We start from the raw sequence: 17731 nt of genomic DNA, 5'->3' as shown, positions 1-17731 counted from the left end.
CCTCAAGTGATCTGCCTGCCTCGGCCTCCCAAAATGCTGTGATTACAAGCGTGAGCTACCGTGCCCGGCCTCCCACCTACTTTTTCTGCAGGACTCCAAGTTTCTCTGGGGTTGATCTCTGCCAGATTCTTCCTCTTTGTCTTTTGTTTGGGGAATTTAATTGATTTACATATGAAGTAATTATTGATGGGTAAGGGCTTACTATTGCTATTTCATTAATTTTTTTCTGTCTATTCTGTAGTTCTTTTCTTTCTTCTCCTCCCGTTTTGTCTTCTTTGGTGACTTGATTTTTGTAGTGTTATGCTTTGATTTTTTTCTCTTTCTCTTTTGTGTATCTCCTATAAGTTTTTTCCTTTCTGGTTACCATGGGACTTACATAAACATATTTCTAACAGTCTATTTTAAGCTGATAACAGCTTAACTATGCTCACATACAAAACTACCCATTTATTCTCCCTTAATTATTTGTTATTGATGTCACAATTTACATCTTAAATTGTGTATCCATTAATTGTTATAGTTCTTAGTACTTTTGTCTTTTGACATTTATATTAGGGTTAAAAGTGACTTACATACTTTACAATATTAGAAGATTCTATATTTACTTATATATTTACCCTAACCAGTGAGTTTTATACTCCTGTGGTCTTTCACGTTGCTATTTAGTGTCTTTTTGTTTCAACTTGAGTAACTTCATGTAGCGTTTTTCATAAGGTAAACATAGTGGTGATGAACTTCCTCAGCTTTTGTTTGGGAAATTTTTTCTTGCCTTCATTTCTGAAGGACAGCTTTGCTGGGTATAGCACTCTTGGTTAGTAGTTTTTTTTTTTTTTCTTTCAGCACTTTAAATATGTAGTGATCCCCTGGTACCTGTGGGGTTATCCAGGAAACTCCACAGATAATACAATCCACAAATTCTAAAGTCTGTTGTATAAAATAATGTATTTGCATATAGACCATGTACATCTTCCTGTATACTTTACATCAGCTGTAGATTACTCATTATACCCAATAAAATGTAAATGCAACATAAATATTTGTTCTAACTATATTACACTTTTTATTTAAATTTTTAATTGTTAGATTGTTTTTTGTTTTGCTATACAGTTGCTTGAATCTCCAGATGCAGAACATGTGGATATGAAGGGCTGACTGTATATATCATCTCACTCTCTTGGCCTGCATAGCTTCTGATGAGGAATCTGCCAGTAGTCTTATGGAGCTCTTTTGCCTGTAATGAGTCACTTTTCTCTTGCTGGTTTGAAAATTCTGTAGTTGTCTTTGATTTTTGACATTTTGACTAGAATGTCTTGTTCTAGACCTTTTTGGATTTATTCTGTTTGGGCTTCATGAATCTGGATGTTCATTTCCATGCCCAGATTTGGGAATTATTGAGTCATTATTTTTTTAATTAGGGTTTTTACTGCTTTCTCTTTCTCTTCTCCTCTGGGCCTTCCATAATGTATATATTGGTTTGATGGAGTACCATGATTTCCTTAAGATTTCTTCACTTCTTTTCATTATTTTTTCATTTTGCTGTTCTGACTGTAATTTCAAATTGCCCATCCTCGAGTTTTCAAATTCTGTCTTCTGCTTGATAAAAGTTTGCTGTTGAACCTCTCTTGTGATTTTTTAAATCCAGTTATTCTTTAATAAAATCCAATTTTCTAGTATTTTAAAAATTTAATTATATTTATTTTATTTTATGTTATTTTTGAGATGAGGTCTTGCTGTGTTTGTTGCCCAGAGCTGGAGTGCAGTGGTGTGATCATAGCTCACTGCAGATTCAAACTCCGGGGCTCAAGCAATCCTCCTGCCTCAGTCTTCTGAGTAGCTGGGACTACAGGCATACACTATCATGCCTGTCTATCAAAAAAAAATTTTTTTAGACAAGGGGTCTTGCTGTGTCACCCAGGCTGGTCTTAAAATCCTGGCTTCAAGCAGTCTTCCCACTTCAGCCTCTTGAGTAGCTGGGATTACAGGTGTGAGCCACAGTGCCTGGCTAAAAAAAAAAAAAAAAAAAAAAAAAATTGCATCTATCTCTGTTGATATTCTCAGTTTGTCCATGTTTTATTTTTTGATTTAATTTAGTTGTCTATCAACATTCTCTTTTATCTCACTGAGCTTCTTTAGGATGATTAATCTGAATTGTTTTCAGTATTTGAAAATTCCCATTTTCACTTCATAAATTCCCATTTATTTTGGGTGAGTTGGTAGAGATCTATTTTCTTGCCTTTTTTCAATGTTTTCTTGATTCTTCATGTTTCTTATATGATTGTATTCATGTCTGCACATTTGATGAAACAACACTTTCCCTGTGTTGCAGAGCAGTATAAGCTGTAGAGAGGCACCCTCCCTTCGTCTCTTGTTCCTGGCTGGTCCAGTCATTTAACTGTCCCAGGCATCTAAATTCTACTGTTTTTAATGCTAAGTATGAGACAAGATAGAAATCAGGCCCTTGGAAATGCACTGAAAGTTTGGGGACAAAGCTCAGTTTGTTTTTCCCACTCACTCCTGAAGAGAAAGCCTTAGTTCTCTGACTTTTACCAGTCTTGCTCAGCAGCGCTGGTGTAAGAGTTACCTGCCCCCTCTGTTTTGCTCCTAGTTGTCTCAGGCTCACAGGCTCTACCAGTCTTTCAGTGCTTCAAATGTGAGATGACAGAAATTAGCCCTTGGGGAGTACACTGAAATGGCAGTAGGCCAGGCAGCTGGCACACTCTTCACTGTCTCCTTCCCACTCATGGGAGAAGTCATGGGCTGAGGTGATCCTCTGGCTCTGAACTAAGCCAGTTTGGGGGAGGGACTGATGTGGGAAAATTAAGTTTGCTCTTTGTATTAGGCCCTTCTTTCATTGCTATAAAGAAATACCTGAAATTAGGTAATTGATAAAGAAAAGTGGATTAATTGGCTTATGGTACTGCAGGCTGTACTAGAAGCTGCTGGCATCTGCTTGGCTTCTAGGGAGACTTCAGGGAGTTTTACTAATGGCGAAGGTAAAGTGGGAGCTTGCATGTCACATGGCAAAAGCAGGAGCAAGAAATAGAGTGGTGGGGGGCAGGTGCCACACTTTACAGCAGCCAGGTCTTGGGAGAATACACTCACTATTACAAGGATACCACAGAGCCATAAGACATCCAATCCTGTGACTCAAACACCTAACAGGTTCCACCTCCAACGCTGGGGATTACATTTCAACATGAGTTGCAGGCGGGGACAAATGTCCAAACTATATCACTCTTCTTCCTATGTTGGTTGCAAGTTTTCTCAGCTTTGTTTTTGTGTAGAGTAACACAGTTTTTTAACTGGATTAAAAGTTTCTCACACAGGTATTTCAGTCCAAATATTATTTTTGTGTTTCTGAGGGTAAACCAACACCAGAGTTCCTGCTCTGCCATCTTGATGTCATCTCTACACATCTACTTTTTTTCCCCTAGAATGTCTCTCTCCCCTGCTTGCAATATAGCAAACCTTTTCCTTTGGGGAATTGTTCATTTCTGTGTACTCCAGTTGTGTGGTTGTAATGAGGGCTGCTAATTATGTGTCACTCTCCTTCTGGCTTCAGGGAAGGGTGTGTGGCTTAGACCTGGCCAAACGGGTCATCTCATTTGGTCCAGTTATGGTCATGTGACTCAAGCAGTGACAATGTGTTCATTTCTGGATTTCTAAATGGCAATTGTGAGAATTCTTTTCTTCTCAGATTGCTAAGGAATATGAATCCAAAGCTGATTGAAAGTTGTCAAGTTTCGTTAATGAATATCCTACTGTAGGGAGTATGGTTGGCAGACATTGAAATAGATGTAATTTAGAGAAATGACAAGCTACCAACATTGAGAATTCTTACTCAGAAACATATATTTCTCCATTTATTCGGAAGTTGTATTAGTTTGTTCTCACACTGCTATAAAGAACTACCTGAGACTGGGTAATTTATAAAGAAAGGAGGTTTAATTGACTCACAGTTCCACAGGCTTAACAGGAAGCATGACTAGGAGGCCTCAGGAAACTTACAATCATGGCAGAAGGCAAAGGGGAAGCAAGCACTTTCTTCACTTGGTGGCAGGAGAGAGAGAAAAAAGGGGGAAGTGCTACACACTGTTAAACCATTGATCTTGTGAGAACTCACTCACTATCATGAGAACAGCAAGGGAGGAATCTGCCCTATGATCCAGTCACCTCCAACCAAGCCCCTCCTCCAACATGAGATTTGGATGGGTACACAAATCCAAACCATATTATTTCACCCCTGGCCTCTCCCAAATCTCATGTCATTCTCACATTGCAAAAATACAATTATTCCTTCTCAAAAGTCTCCCAGCCTTAACTCATTTCAGCATTAACTCAAAAGTCCACAATCCAAAGTCTCATCTGAGACAAGGTAAATTCTTTCCATTTATGAGCCTGTAAAATTAGAAACGAGTTACTTCCAAGATACAATGGAGATACATGCTCCCATTCAAAATGGGAGAAATTGGCCAACACAAAGGGGCTATAGGCCGCATGCAATTCTGAAACCCAACAGGGCAGTCATTAAATCTTAAAGCTCCAAAATAATCTCTTTTGACATGATGTCTCACATTCAGGGCATGCTGATGCAAGGGATGGGCTCCCAAGGCCTTGGGCAGCTCTGCCCCATGGCTCTGCAGGGTACAGCCCTCCTCCCAGCTGCTTTTGTGGGCTGGCATTGGATGCCTCTGTCTTCTCCATGTGCTCGGTTCAAGCTGTCCATGGATCTGCCATTCTGGGGTCTGGAGGATGGTGGCCCTCTTCTCACAGTTCCACTAGGCAGTGCCCCAGTGGGGACTCTATGTGGGGACTCCAATCCCACATTTCCCCTCTGCATTGCCCTAGTAGAGATTCTCCATGAGGGCTCTGCCCCTGCTGCAGACTTCTGCCTGGACATCCAGGCATTTCCATACATCCTCTGATACCTAGGCAGAGGTTTTCAAACCTCAACTCTTGCCTTCTGCATCCTGCAGGCCTAACACCATGTGGAAGCTGCCAAGGCTTGGGGCTTGCACTCTCTGAAGCCATGACCCAAGCTGTACTTTGGCCCCTTTTAGCCATGGCTGGAGCTGGAATGGCTGGGATGCAGCCATTCCCACGTCCCAAGGCTGCACAGAGCAGTTGGGCCCTGGGCCTTGCCCACAAAACCATTCTTTTCTCCTAGGCCTCCAGACCTGTGATGAGAGTGACTGCCAGGGAGGTCTCTGAAATACCCTGCAGACATTTTCCCCATTGTCTTGGCTATTAACAGTCAGCTCCTCTTTACTTATGCAAATTTCTGCAGCAGGCTTGAATTTCTCCCCAGGAAATGTTTTTCTTTTCTACTATATGGTCAGACTACAAATTTTCTAAACTTTTATGGTCTGCTTCTCTTTTAAATACAAGTTCCAATTTCACACCATCTCTTTCTTCATGAATATGTGCATGCACTTTTAGAAACAGCCAGGTCAAATCTTGAATGCATTGCTGTTTAGAAATTTATTCCACCAGATACCCCAAATCATCTCTCTCAAGTTCAAAGTTACATAGATTTCTAGGGCAGGGGCAAAATGCCACCAGTGTCTTTGCTAAAGCATAGCAAGAGTGACCTTTACTCCAGTTCCCAATAAATTCCTCATCTCCATCTGAGACCACCTCAGCCTGGACTTCATAGTTCATATCACTATAGGCATTTTGGTAAAAGCCATTCAATAAGTTTCTAGGAAGTTCCAAACTTTCCCATATCTTCCTGTCTTCTTCTGAGCCCTCCAAACTGTTCCAACATCTGAATGTTACCTAGTTCCAAAGTCACTTCCACATTCTTAGGTATCTTTATAGCAGAGCCCCACTCCTGGTACCAATTTTCTGTATAAGTCCATTCTCACACTGCTATAAAGAACTTCCTGAGGCTGGGTAATTTATAAAGAAAGGTTTAATTGACTCACAGTTCTGAAGGCTTAACAAGAAGCATGACTGGGAGGCCTCAGGAAACTTACAATCGTGGTGGAAGGTGAAGGGGAAGCAAGCACTTTCTTTACATGGTGGCAAGAGAGAGAGAGTGAAGGGGGAGGTGCTACACACACTCTTAAACCATCAGATCTCATGAGAATCATTATCATGAGAACAGCAAGAGGGAAATCCACCCCATGATCCAATCATCTCCCACCAGGCCTTTCCTCCAATTCAACATGAGATTTGGGTGGGGACACAAATCTAAACCATATGTTTTCTGATTTTTGAAAAAATTTTATAATTTTTTTCTATGAGTCTGTCACATTTCTTTTCAGGTTTACTCGTAGGTGTTTTATAATTTTAGTTGATATTGTGAATAAGATCTCCCTCCCTACCCCCATTACATTTGCTAAGTGGTTTTTGATATGTTACTGGAAAGCTGCTGGTTTTGGAGTGTTTATTAGCATCTTTATTCAGCCATGTGCCTGGACCATTATAAAATCTTTTTTGATTGAGCCTTTTTTGTATTCTAGGTAGACTATCAGAAAGTTCATAAATAGTGATAGTCTCATGTTTTTATTTCTATTTCCTTTCTGTTTTAGTAATACATTTAAGATTGCCATTAAAATATTGACAAACAGTTATTCCAGGCAACATCTTTACCTCATTCATGAATGTCTTTTAATACTCCAGATTATTTTCTATGAATATTTTTTATTCACAGCTTTTAATAAATTTTATATTGGATGAGTATTGAGTTGGATGAAAACATATTTTGAGAATGCTTTAGATTTTCCTACATTTTCTCCCCTTTATTCTTAATGTAGTGAATTAGGTTAATGGATGACACAATAACATAATAATTATTATTAACACAAGAGCAATAATAGAATAACCTCCCTATCTTTGTCATAGGCTAGTCATTTAAATACATTCCTTTATTCAAATGGATTTACTTCATGGATCATCCCTCCCTTGCTTTCTTCTTTCCTTTCTTCATCTTTACCTCTCTCCTGCTTTCCTTCCCTCCATCTACACAGGTCAAAGGAGCAGCAAGAATAAAGACCCTGAGGTGGGTGTATGCTTTGGTCTGTTAGTGGATCAGCAGGGAGACCAGCTGAAATGAACAAAGGGTAGAATAAATAGGACATGAATTAGGTAAAAAAGGAGAGAGCGATAGTGATGGCGGGAGGTATATTGGGTACAAACTTGTAAAGCATTGTACAGACTTTTACTATGAATAAGATGGGAAGCCACTGGAGCATTCTGAGCAAAGTAATGATATGATATGACTCATATTAAAACAGAATTTCCCTGATATATGGGAATTGAGTGTCGAGTATAAGAATGGATGCAGGAGACATGTTAGGAGGCTAAGGCAATAATCAAGGTGGGAGACAATGGTGAATTTGACCAGGGTGATAATGATGGGGATGGTGAGAAGTGATTAGATTTTGAAGGTTAAAACAACAGGATTTGCTGACAGATCGGTTGTGTGGTATGATGAAAAAAAAAAAAGGAATTAAGGATGACTGTAAGCTTTTTTTTTTTTTTTCTAGGCAACTTGAAGGATAGAGTTGGGATTAACTGAGATGGGGAAGGCTGTGTGTTAAGCAGGTTTAGGGAGGAGGTGGTGGGAGGAGGGAGCTAAAGAATTCACTTTGGACATATTTATTTTCAGATGCCAATTAGACATTTCAAGTGATGATGCCATGTAGGCAGTTTTTAGGTTGAATTTAGGTTTTACAGAAGTCCCAGGCAGGAGCTATACATTTTGGCATCATAGAATATATATGGTCTTTAATACCATGAGATGGATGAGATCATCAATAGAATGAGTACAATAGAATGAGTACAGAGAGAGTTAAAAAGATGTCCAAGGACTGAGCACTGGAACTCTAACAACACTTAGTGTTGGGGAAGATAGGGAAGATATAAAATAATAGCAAATGAATATGACAAGTAGCAGCTACTGAAGTGATCCCATGGAAACCAAATGAAGAAAGCAATTCAAAGAGGAAGAAGTCATCAACTCTGTCAAATGCTTAGTTTTTTGTTTGTTGTTTGTTTATTTGGCAAATGTTTTTCCCTTTGCCTGAAATGTGTGTATTCTGCTTCCCCACTTTTATTTGTATATTTGATTTATTTTTACTGCATTTTCATGTCTCCCCTCCAATAACTTGTACTTCCAAGAACACTGTGCACACCCATGTTATAGCATTTACCCCACTCCACTGTAGTTCTGTACTCTTATCTGTTTCTCCCCGCTGGACAATGAGCAACTCTGAGGGCAGGAGAGTCTCTACAACTCTGAACACTGTACTTGGCACCACACACACACACACACACACACACACACACACACACACATTCATACATGTATAACACACAGACACACAGATATATATGTTTGAAAGTTAAGTAATTCACCAGCATCATTATCCAGACATCTAATTGGCAGCTAACGACAGCTAGAATCTCCAGGGTTCCTTTCTAGTAGCCAGGGTAGTAAATATCAAATCCGATCTATGTATGTTTTCTTACCAGATTCCTTTTTGAAACTACTTCACTGGAGATCCTGGGCTTTCTACAAAATCCTTGTATTTGACTACAAGACTTTTTATATCTCTTTATAATTTTTTGTCCCTTTATGGCTATTTTGTTATTCTTTGCTTTGATTGCTTCTACCATTTCTCCTTCAGATTTTACAAAGGGAAGCTGTACCTGTCAATATTCTGTCTCTGTGATTGTGCCACACACTTGTTACCTTATATCTGGTTAAAGGGTATATCCACAGAGCTAATATGATAAAAATAGTGGAACACATTCCAGGATTTCCTACTGAGTGCAATCCTACCTTAAATGGAAAGAAATGAGTCCTTTTTAAGGACAAGATGTTTAATTTAAAAAATTCAGTGCCTGTTTGTCTTTCAATTAAATACAAGGAACCAAGAAAATCTGCCTTTGATCATATCTTCTTAATCAAGGGTGTCCAATCTTTTGGCTTCCCTGGGTCACACTAGAAGAAAAATTATCTTGGGCCACACATAAAATACACTAACAATAGCTGATGAGCTAAAAAAAATTGCAAAAAAAAAATCATGTTTTAAGAAAGTTTATGAATTTGTGTTGGGCTGCATTCAAAGCCATTCTGGCCCACATGCAGCCCATGGACAAGCTTGTCTTAATTAATGACCTGGAAGTCACTGGACAGTGATCATGCACTATCTTCTCTTTCCAAAAATGTTTTCTTTGAATAAGTGAATACTTTGTAATACTTCTATTTCCTATTTAAATCCTAATGACATTTTCTTGAGTAAAAACTTTGTTGAAAGCAGTACTCTGATAAAAGTGTAAGATAATGAGGCAAGGCAAAAGAGTGTGAGTAGAATTACGGTGGAAAGAATTGTTAATAGTTGGGGAAGGAGACTACCCCATAGAGCTGAACCACTGTTTGAGCTTCTTCCATAGCCGGTAAACTCACAGTAGGTAGGGTCCACCCATATAAACCGTGGCAATCTTATGACATTTCTCCAATTTGCAGTCATATATAGAATAATTGACGTAGCTCCTTCTCATATATATCTTTTCTAGACCACACAAAGTGCCATCTTTTACTTGCCCAATATCAACTGTATCCCTTCCAAAGTAATAGTTCCCCAACACCTGGGACCATTAACTGATTTTTTAATTATAGCATTATGTTGTTTTACCTTGGAAATTGTTTATATGTTTTCACAGTGCACTCTCACACAAATTATTTGACGAAGGGCATCTTTTGTATATTAAACCTTCCATGCCACAGGGACTGAAATGATCTCCTTGTATGTTAATTTTTATAGCAGCTCAGAGAGGCATTCCTTGCTGTCTGGCCAAAAATATATCAACATTGTTTATTGTGACCGTTGCATATTTTATGATAGGAGTAGACACTGTAGACCACAAAGTGTCCTCTCTGATACACAGGGATCCTCAGGGCACCACCTTGCACTTTCTTTTTTTTTTTTTTGAGGTATACTCCCATGTATACCTAAATCCATGCATACTTAAGTCCTGTAGTTGGCCCTGCAGAACCTGTGTATACGAAAAGTTGGTTTTCCATATATGTGGGTTTCACATTCTGTGAATACTGTATTTTCTGCATCTGCGTTTGCGGAGGGCCGACTGTATTTATTGAAAAAATCGCACATGAGTGGGCCTGTACAGTTCAAATCCACGTTGTTCAAGCGTCAACTGTATTTCCTCTTTTGTTAAGCCAATTTCATGGCGACAATTGAATCCTATCTTATCTGGTGTTCGAACATATGTGGTAAAATGCCTTATGGGCTCGATTTCATAAGTTTGCTTGGTTATCTGTATCTGTGCATCCCTCCAAAGTTTTCCAAAGGGGTGCTGAGAACTCCCAGAGACTTGGGGCTGGGGGCTCCATATAACCGTGATAGTAGCAGTCATCTTGGACAAAGGGCTTTTCCTCGTGGGGAGCGTGCTGCTCCGTGCAGGTGAGCACTAGGAGGTGCCTGGAAAGGAAGAGCCTTTTAGGCCTTAAACGAATGATGTGGGTGTGGCGCCGCAGGTGCAGGCCATTAAGACAGCCCTCAGACTTGTTGAAGGCCCCACTTCGCCGGGGAAAATTCTGGGGAATCACCACTTGGGCGGGGCAGAGCGCCAGTAGGGCCTGGTTTGTGCGCCGCTGGCAGGGGTCAGGAGCGTCTCCCGAACAGCAGGAGAGCGTCCTGCTGCAGCCTTCCGGCTGCACATGTTTCAGGCAGCTGCCTTCTGTAAAGACTTGGTTGGTGACTGCTAGGAAAGTGGGCGTTGGAGACTAGAGTCGGAAAATGCTCTTCGGAGGAGGGAGCCCTGCCTCGTGGGTTTGTTGGCCGCCACCCCATCCGGGAAGTGGTTTCTCGTCCTTGGTCCGTTAAAAGGAACAGTTGCAGGTAAGGCTGGGATTCTAGGGACAGGAAGCTGGCAGGAGAGAGGTTTAGCGGAGAAAGTAAATGGTGAGAACAAGAGGGAATTGAACCAGAAACTAAGTGGTTTGAAAGGGAGAAGTAAGAGGGTGCAGAGGGACGAGTAGAGACAGCAGAAAAAGTTGCACTGGGGTGATGGAAATTAAAGTAAATTCAGAAGAGAGAAACGTAGGGAATCTTGGCCGCACTGTAAGAGGCTATGGAAAATTAGAGCCAAGGCTGGTTCACCCCTTAATGTCTGTCGTGAAAAAAAGAAGGTAAAACTAAATTTTCAGTAAGTTGTTTCCACAGAGAACTGATAAAGGTTTGCTAAATCTAGCTGCTGGCTGTCCGTAAAAGGGATTTAATGCAAGAGTTTCCCAAGAAAGACTAAGAGGGTGTTCGTATATTTTCACCAAATTCCTGCAGTAAATAGTGTGCATGTTATAGAAAATTCTCTAAACAGTGTGATTTTTCACCTTTTTAAAAAAATTGACAGTTAAAATTGTATATATTGAAGGTATACAACTTGATGATTTGCTATACACTTGCCTTATGAAGTAATCACCACAGTCAAGCTAATTAATGTATCTACATCTCACACAGTTATTTTATTTCTTTTCTTTTTTTTGTGGTGGGAACACATCAGATCTACCTGCTTAGTAAATTTCAAGTATAAATTACAATACTGTTAACGATAGTCTTATTGTTTGTTGTACATTGCATTTCCAGAACTTATTCACTTTCATTACTGAAACTGAGGCAGGTAAATAGGGTCTGAAGGCTAGGAACATAAGGGCGATTCACACTTCAGCTATAACTGGAAATATTCTCTCCATCGGGCGTACGCCGTAAATGGCTTCGTAACTTCACTTCATCCTCTCCATTTACATAGGGCATACCCGAAGCAACCAATGGAATATTCTAGCGGGTATTTAAACTCCTAAAAATTCTGTCACGAGGCCTTTGAGCCCCCATGCTCGGGCCCTCTCCCACACTGTGGAGTGTACTTTCATTTTCAATAAATCCCTTCGTTCCTTACTTGCTCTGTTTGTACGTTTTGTCCGATTTTTTCAAGATGCCAAGAACCTGGACACCCTCAACTCTTAACAAAACTTTGTACTCCTTGACCAACGTCTTCCCGTTTCCTCCTACCCCTAGCTCCTAGCAACCACTATTCTATTCTCTGCTTCTGTGAGTCTATTTTAGATTCCACTTATAAGAGATCAAGCAGTATTTGTTTTTCTGCATCTGGCTTATTTCATTTAGCATGATGTCCTCCAGGTTTATCTATGTTGTTGTAAATGGCAAGATATTCTTCTTTGTTAAGGCTGAATAATATTCCCGTGTGTGTGTGTGTCTGTGTGTGTGTGTCTATCACAATTTCTTTATCCATTCATCTGTCGACAGACATTTAGATTGTTTCCATATCTTAGCTATGTGAATAATGCTGCAGTGAACATGAGAGTGCAGTTATCTCTTTGAGATCCTGATTTCAGTTCCTTTGGATATATATTTATAAGTGGAGTTGTTAATTGTTCTAGTTAGTAGGTAGTTCTATTTTTAATTTTTTAAGGAATCTCCATACTGTTTTCCACAATGGCTATGCCAATTTACATTCCCACCAACAGCGTACAAGGGCTCCATTTCTCCACATCCACACCAACATTTGTTATCTTATATTTTCCTGATAGCAGCCATTCTATAAGGTATTTTATTTTATTTGTGGCTATTGTAAATGGGATTACTTTTTTATTTCATTTTCAGATTGTTCACTGTTAGCATATAGAAATGCTACCAATTTTTGTACCCTGCAATTTTACTAAATTTATCAGTTCTAATAGTTTTTTGGTGGAGTCTTTAGGTTTTCCAAATATAAGGTAATATCATCAGTCAACAATAATCATTTGACTTCTTCCTTTCCAGTTTGGATGCCCTTCACTTCTTTCTCTTGTCTGATTGCTCTAGCTAGGACTTCCAATACAATGTTGAATAACAGTGGTGACAATGGGCATCCTTGTCGTGTTCCAGACCTTCAAGGAAAGGCTTTCAGTTTTTCCCTATTCATGATGCTAGCTGTGGGTCTGTCATATATGGCAGCTTTTTTTATGTTGAGGTATGTTACTTTTATACCAGTTTTTTTTTTTTTTATCATGAAGGGATGTTGAATTTCATCAAATGCCTTTTCAGCATCAGTTGAAATGATCACATGGTTTTTGCCCTTCATTCTGTTGATATGATGTACCACGCTGATTGATTTGCATATGTTGAACCATCCTTACATCCCAGTGATAAATCCTGCTTGGTCATGATGAATGATCTTTTTAATATGCTTTTGAATTTGGTTTGCTAGTTTTTTTTTTTTTCAGGATTTTTGCATTAATATTGATTAGCGTTATTGGCCTGTGGTTCTCTTTTTCTTGATGTGTCTTTGGTTTTTGTATCTGGGTAATACTGGCCTTGTAGAATGAGTTTAGAAGTATCCCTTTCTCTACTTTTTGGAACTATTTGAGCAGGATTGGTATTAGCTCTTTAAAGCTTGAGTAGAATTCAGCAATGAAGCCATCACATCCCGGATTTTTCTTTGCTGGGAGACTTTTCATTATGGCTTAAATCTCGTTATTTTTTATTGGTCTGTTCAGGCTTTGGATTTCTTCATAGTTCAATCTTGTAGGTTGTGTGTGTCTAGGAATTTATACATTTCTTCTAGATTTTCCAATTTATTGGCATATAGTTGCTCATAGTAGCCACTAATGATCCTTTGAATTTCTGTGACATCAGTTGTGATGTCTCCTTTTTCATCTCTGGTTTCATTGATTTGGGTCTTCTGTCTTTTTTCCTTAGTCTTGCTGAAGGTTTGTCAATTTTGCTTAACTATTCAAAAAACCAGCTTTTTGTTGTTGTTGTTGTTGTTTGTATTTTCTTCATTTCAATTTCTTGAAATGTTGATCTTTTGTATTTTCTTCATTTCAATTTCATTTATCTTTGCTCTGATCTTTATTATTTTTTCTTTTACTAATTTGGGGTTTGGTTTGCTGTTGCTTTTCTAGTTCTTTAAGATGCATTGTTAGGTTGTTTATTTGAAGATTTTCCTTTTTGTTGATGTAGGTGCTGTGAAAGGAAAGTATCTTGGACCCCCAAAATCACTAAGCTAAAGGGAAAATTCAAACCCAGAACTGCTCAGGGCAAACATGCCTTCCATTCTATTCAAAGTCATCCCTCTGCTCACTAGATAGATGCATATTCTGATTGCCTCCTTTAGAAAGGGTTGTCAGAAACTCAAAAGAATGCAAACATTTGTCTCTCACCTATCTGTGACCTGGAAGTCCCCTCTTTGCTTTGAGTTGTCCCCGCCGTTCTGGATGGAATCAATCTACTTCTTACATGCATTGATTGATGTCTCATGTCTCCCTAAAATGTATAAAACCAAGCTGTGCCCTGACCACCTTGGGCACATGTCATCAGGACTTCCTGACACTGTGTCATGGGTGCACATCCTCAAACTTGGCAAAATAAACTTTCTAAATTAACTGAGACCTGTCTCAAATTTTGGGGGTTCACAGTGCTTATATCTGTAAACTTCTCTCTTAGTATGGCTTTTGCTGTGTCTCATAGGTTTTTGTATGTTGTGTTTCCATTACCATTTGTTTCAAGAAATTTTTCAATTTTCTTCTTCATTTCTTCATTGATCACAGTGGCCATTCAGGAGCTTATTATCGAATTTCCACATGTTTGTACAGTTTCCAAAATTCCATTTATTATTGATTTCTAGTTGTATTTCATTGTTGTCAGAGGAGATATTTGATGTTATTTCAGTTTTTTGAATGTTTTCAGAGTTGTTTTGTGGTCTTGTCCTTGAAAATGATCCATATGCTGAGGCAAAAAAGGTATATTCTGTAGCCATTAGATGAAATGTTCTGTAAATGTCTTTTGGGTCCATTTGGTCCATACTGCAGGTTAAGTCTGATATTTCTTTTTTATTTTCTGCCTGGGAGATCTGTCCAATGCTGAAAGTGGCGTGTTGAGGTCTCCAGCTATTATTGTATTGGAGTCTATCTCTTGCTTTAGCTCTAATAATATTTGCTTTATATATCTGGATGCTCCAGTGTTAGGTGCATATATATTTACAATTGTCATATCCTCTTGATGAATTGACCCCTTTATCATTATGTAATGACCTTCTTTGTCTCTTCTTTTTTTCTTGAAATCTATTTTGTCTGATATATGTATAGTGACTCTTGCTCTTTTTTGGTTTCCATTGGCATTGCATATCTTTTCCCATCCCTTTATTTTCAGTCTCTGTGTGTCTTTATAGGTGAAATACATTTCTTGTAGGCAGCAGATTATTGATGCTCCCTCTTTGGGCAGGTGTCAGGTGAGCACAGCCCAGTTCTGCTTTCTGCCGTGACAGGGAAACACTGAGTTCAATGCAAAACCTCACAATCTCTGCACTATCACTCTCCCAAGTGCGCAGATTCTCTGTGCCAGGTGGGATGGGGCAAGGGTCATGTCAGCAATTCAAAATTGTCTTTCCTACCCTCTTCAGCAATAAGAAGTCAAAACAGGGCACTGTGAATGCTCACCTGATTTTTGGTTCCTATGAAGGTGCTGCCTTTGTGTAAATAGTTGTCAAACTTGGTGTTTCTTCAGTGGGGATGATCAGTGGAGCTTTCTATTCAGCCATCTTGCTCCACCCAAAAATCTTTGCATTGTATTTTTAAAGGTGTTTTCTCATGTGGCTTAAATTTTCAGATTTATTGCCATAAAGTTGTTCCTTAGTACCTTCTCATTGTTTTGAAAATATGTATAGGAACTAATACTTACAATTTGTGTTTTCCCTATTAATATTGATCAATATTGCTAGATATTCATAAATTTTATTATTCCTTTCAAGAACCAGCTTTTGTCTTTGATTTTTAAATATTTTTTAAAAATTTAAACATCTATTAATGTTGAAAATTTATTTTTAATTGACACGTAATGACTATACATATTTATGGGATATAGTGTGATGTTTGATATATGTTTGTAATGTGTAATAATGAAATTGGTGTAATTAGCATATCTGTTACCTTAGACATTTATCATTTCTTTATGATGAGAAAATTCAATATTTCTAGCTATTTTGAAATTTACATTATTGTTAACCCTACTGTGTAATGAATTATTTTGTACTTTCATTCTTAGTTTTTATTTTATTCTGTTAAAGGTTTAATTAGGTATTTTCTCTGTTATTTTTAAAAATCACTTTTTATATAAAATATTTTCAGTCTTTCTCCTTTCTCATATATACCCTGAAAGCCAGAAATTTCCATGTAAGCACTGCTTTAGCTGCATCCTACAAGTTTAATATGTAGTATTTTCCTTACTAGTTATAAATTTTCTATTATGCATTTTGAATATATTTGGACCATGGTCATTTAGAAGGATGTTCTTTAATTTTGAGGCATGTAATTATTTTCTACCTGTAAGAGTTAAAGAGGAAAGAAACATGAAAAGCGGCTCAACAGCCAAAGACAGGTTTATTTTGGAGAATAAACCTGAGAGGGGCTTCTGGCCGATTTTGGTCAGGAGTGCTCTCTCTTACAGACTAAGAGTTTCTATTGGTTTTAGGATAAGAGAGCTTATCACAGGCTTGGAATGTTTCTGTGTGGGGGAGAAGTTTATGGCGGGGTTGAAATGTCTCTGGTCAGAGGGGAGGTTATCTTGGGGCTGACATCTCTCCAGCTGGAAGGGAGGTTATCTCGGGGCTGGCGTGTCTCTGGTTGGAGACGGGTTTATCTTATGGTTGGAATGTTTCTGGTTGGAGATGTCACTTGTGGTTTATGGTCATGCTGACCTTAGCCATTAGGCTGATGCACTTTGGATTTAGGCAGTTTTTGATCAAGATGAACCTTAAAATGGCAGTGCTTGTCCAAGATGGTGATGCTCCTGCTCTGTCAATCCAGACCATATAGTTATAAAAAGGATGAGGGATGGCGTGTTCTTTCTGGCTACTTCCTGTGGACAAGGGGTTGGAGAGTTTTCTGGTCTCAGAGTGACTGTAGGAGTAATGCCATCTCTAGATGTTTTTGAGTAGTTGTCTGTGAAATGGCCATGAACCTGTCAGTTAAAAATCTTTGAAAAAGGTTTAGTAGGCAGGGTAAGAACATTAGTCCTAGGCATATTATTAGGAAAGGGCCCAAGAATGGGATGACCCTTGCTATTATTTTGTTCCCAAACCAATAATCTATTTGGTTGTTTTGGTATTCCTTTAGCTTTTTAGCCCTTTCTTTAAATTATATAGCAGTGTTTCATACTAGACCCAACTGGTTGAGATAGAAACAACATTTCTCACCCAATAAGAGGCAGAGATGCATGTTTGGAAAGACCCATGTGTTATTTTCTATTAGTAATTGTTATTCCTGCTACGAGGATAATAATTAAGCAAAATGCTACAGTAATTGAGATTCTGTCTGCTATTCCACCCTAAGGGTGCTACAGTATATAGTCCTACTGCAAATAGTAGAGTCTGTAAAGCATTCCCCCAAGGGTAGCATAGTAAATAATTTCCATTAAAAAGTTTTAATATTTGGCTTAAAAAGAGAGGTAGGAATGACAAGAAGTATTTGGTGAGGTAGGGGGTATTGGAATGTAATTTAAACAGTAGAAAATAATAAAAATTGAAGAACATTCGGCAACACTAGAATTTAGCAACAGGTATGCAATAGTTTTTGAAACATAATTTTCTTTCTCCAGTTTCCCATTTTTATTAAAAGACAAATCACAGTAGGACTGGTTTGCTTTATTATACTTGGTTTAATTATTTGCATACAATACAGCAAGAATAATTGTTTGTTACATAGGCC

The 17731-nt window shown here is 38.5% G+C and overlaps 1 protein-coding gene across 2 annotated transcripts in view; it reads left to right on the top strand.

Moving 5' to 3' along the window:
* Nucleotides 1-10406: 10406 nt before the first annotated feature.
* The window catches only part of LOC101124317 (disintegrin and metalloproteinase domain-containing protein 20), an 88839-nt gene continuing 81514 nt past the window's right edge, over nucleotides 10407-17731 (top strand). The window contains exon 1 of one of the 2 annotated variants that reach the window (XM_019009352.4): nucleotides 10407-10934. The gene's annotated coding sequence lies outside the window, so the exon portion shown is untranslated. Of the gene's footprint in view, nucleotides 11162-17731 lie in introns of both variants that reach the window. The other variant, XM_055362213.2, reaches the window with a different exon arrangement.

Source organism: Gorilla gorilla, chromosome 15 (assembly GCF_029281585.2).
Source record: "Gorilla gorilla gorilla isolate KB3781 chromosome 15, NHGRI_mGorGor1-v2.1_pri, whole genome shotgun sequence".
NCBI classification, from domain to species: domain Eukaryota; kingdom Metazoa; phylum Chordata; class Mammalia; order Primates; family Hominidae; genus Gorilla; species Gorilla gorilla.
This window is presented reverse-complemented; position numbering and strand designations above follow the sequence as displayed.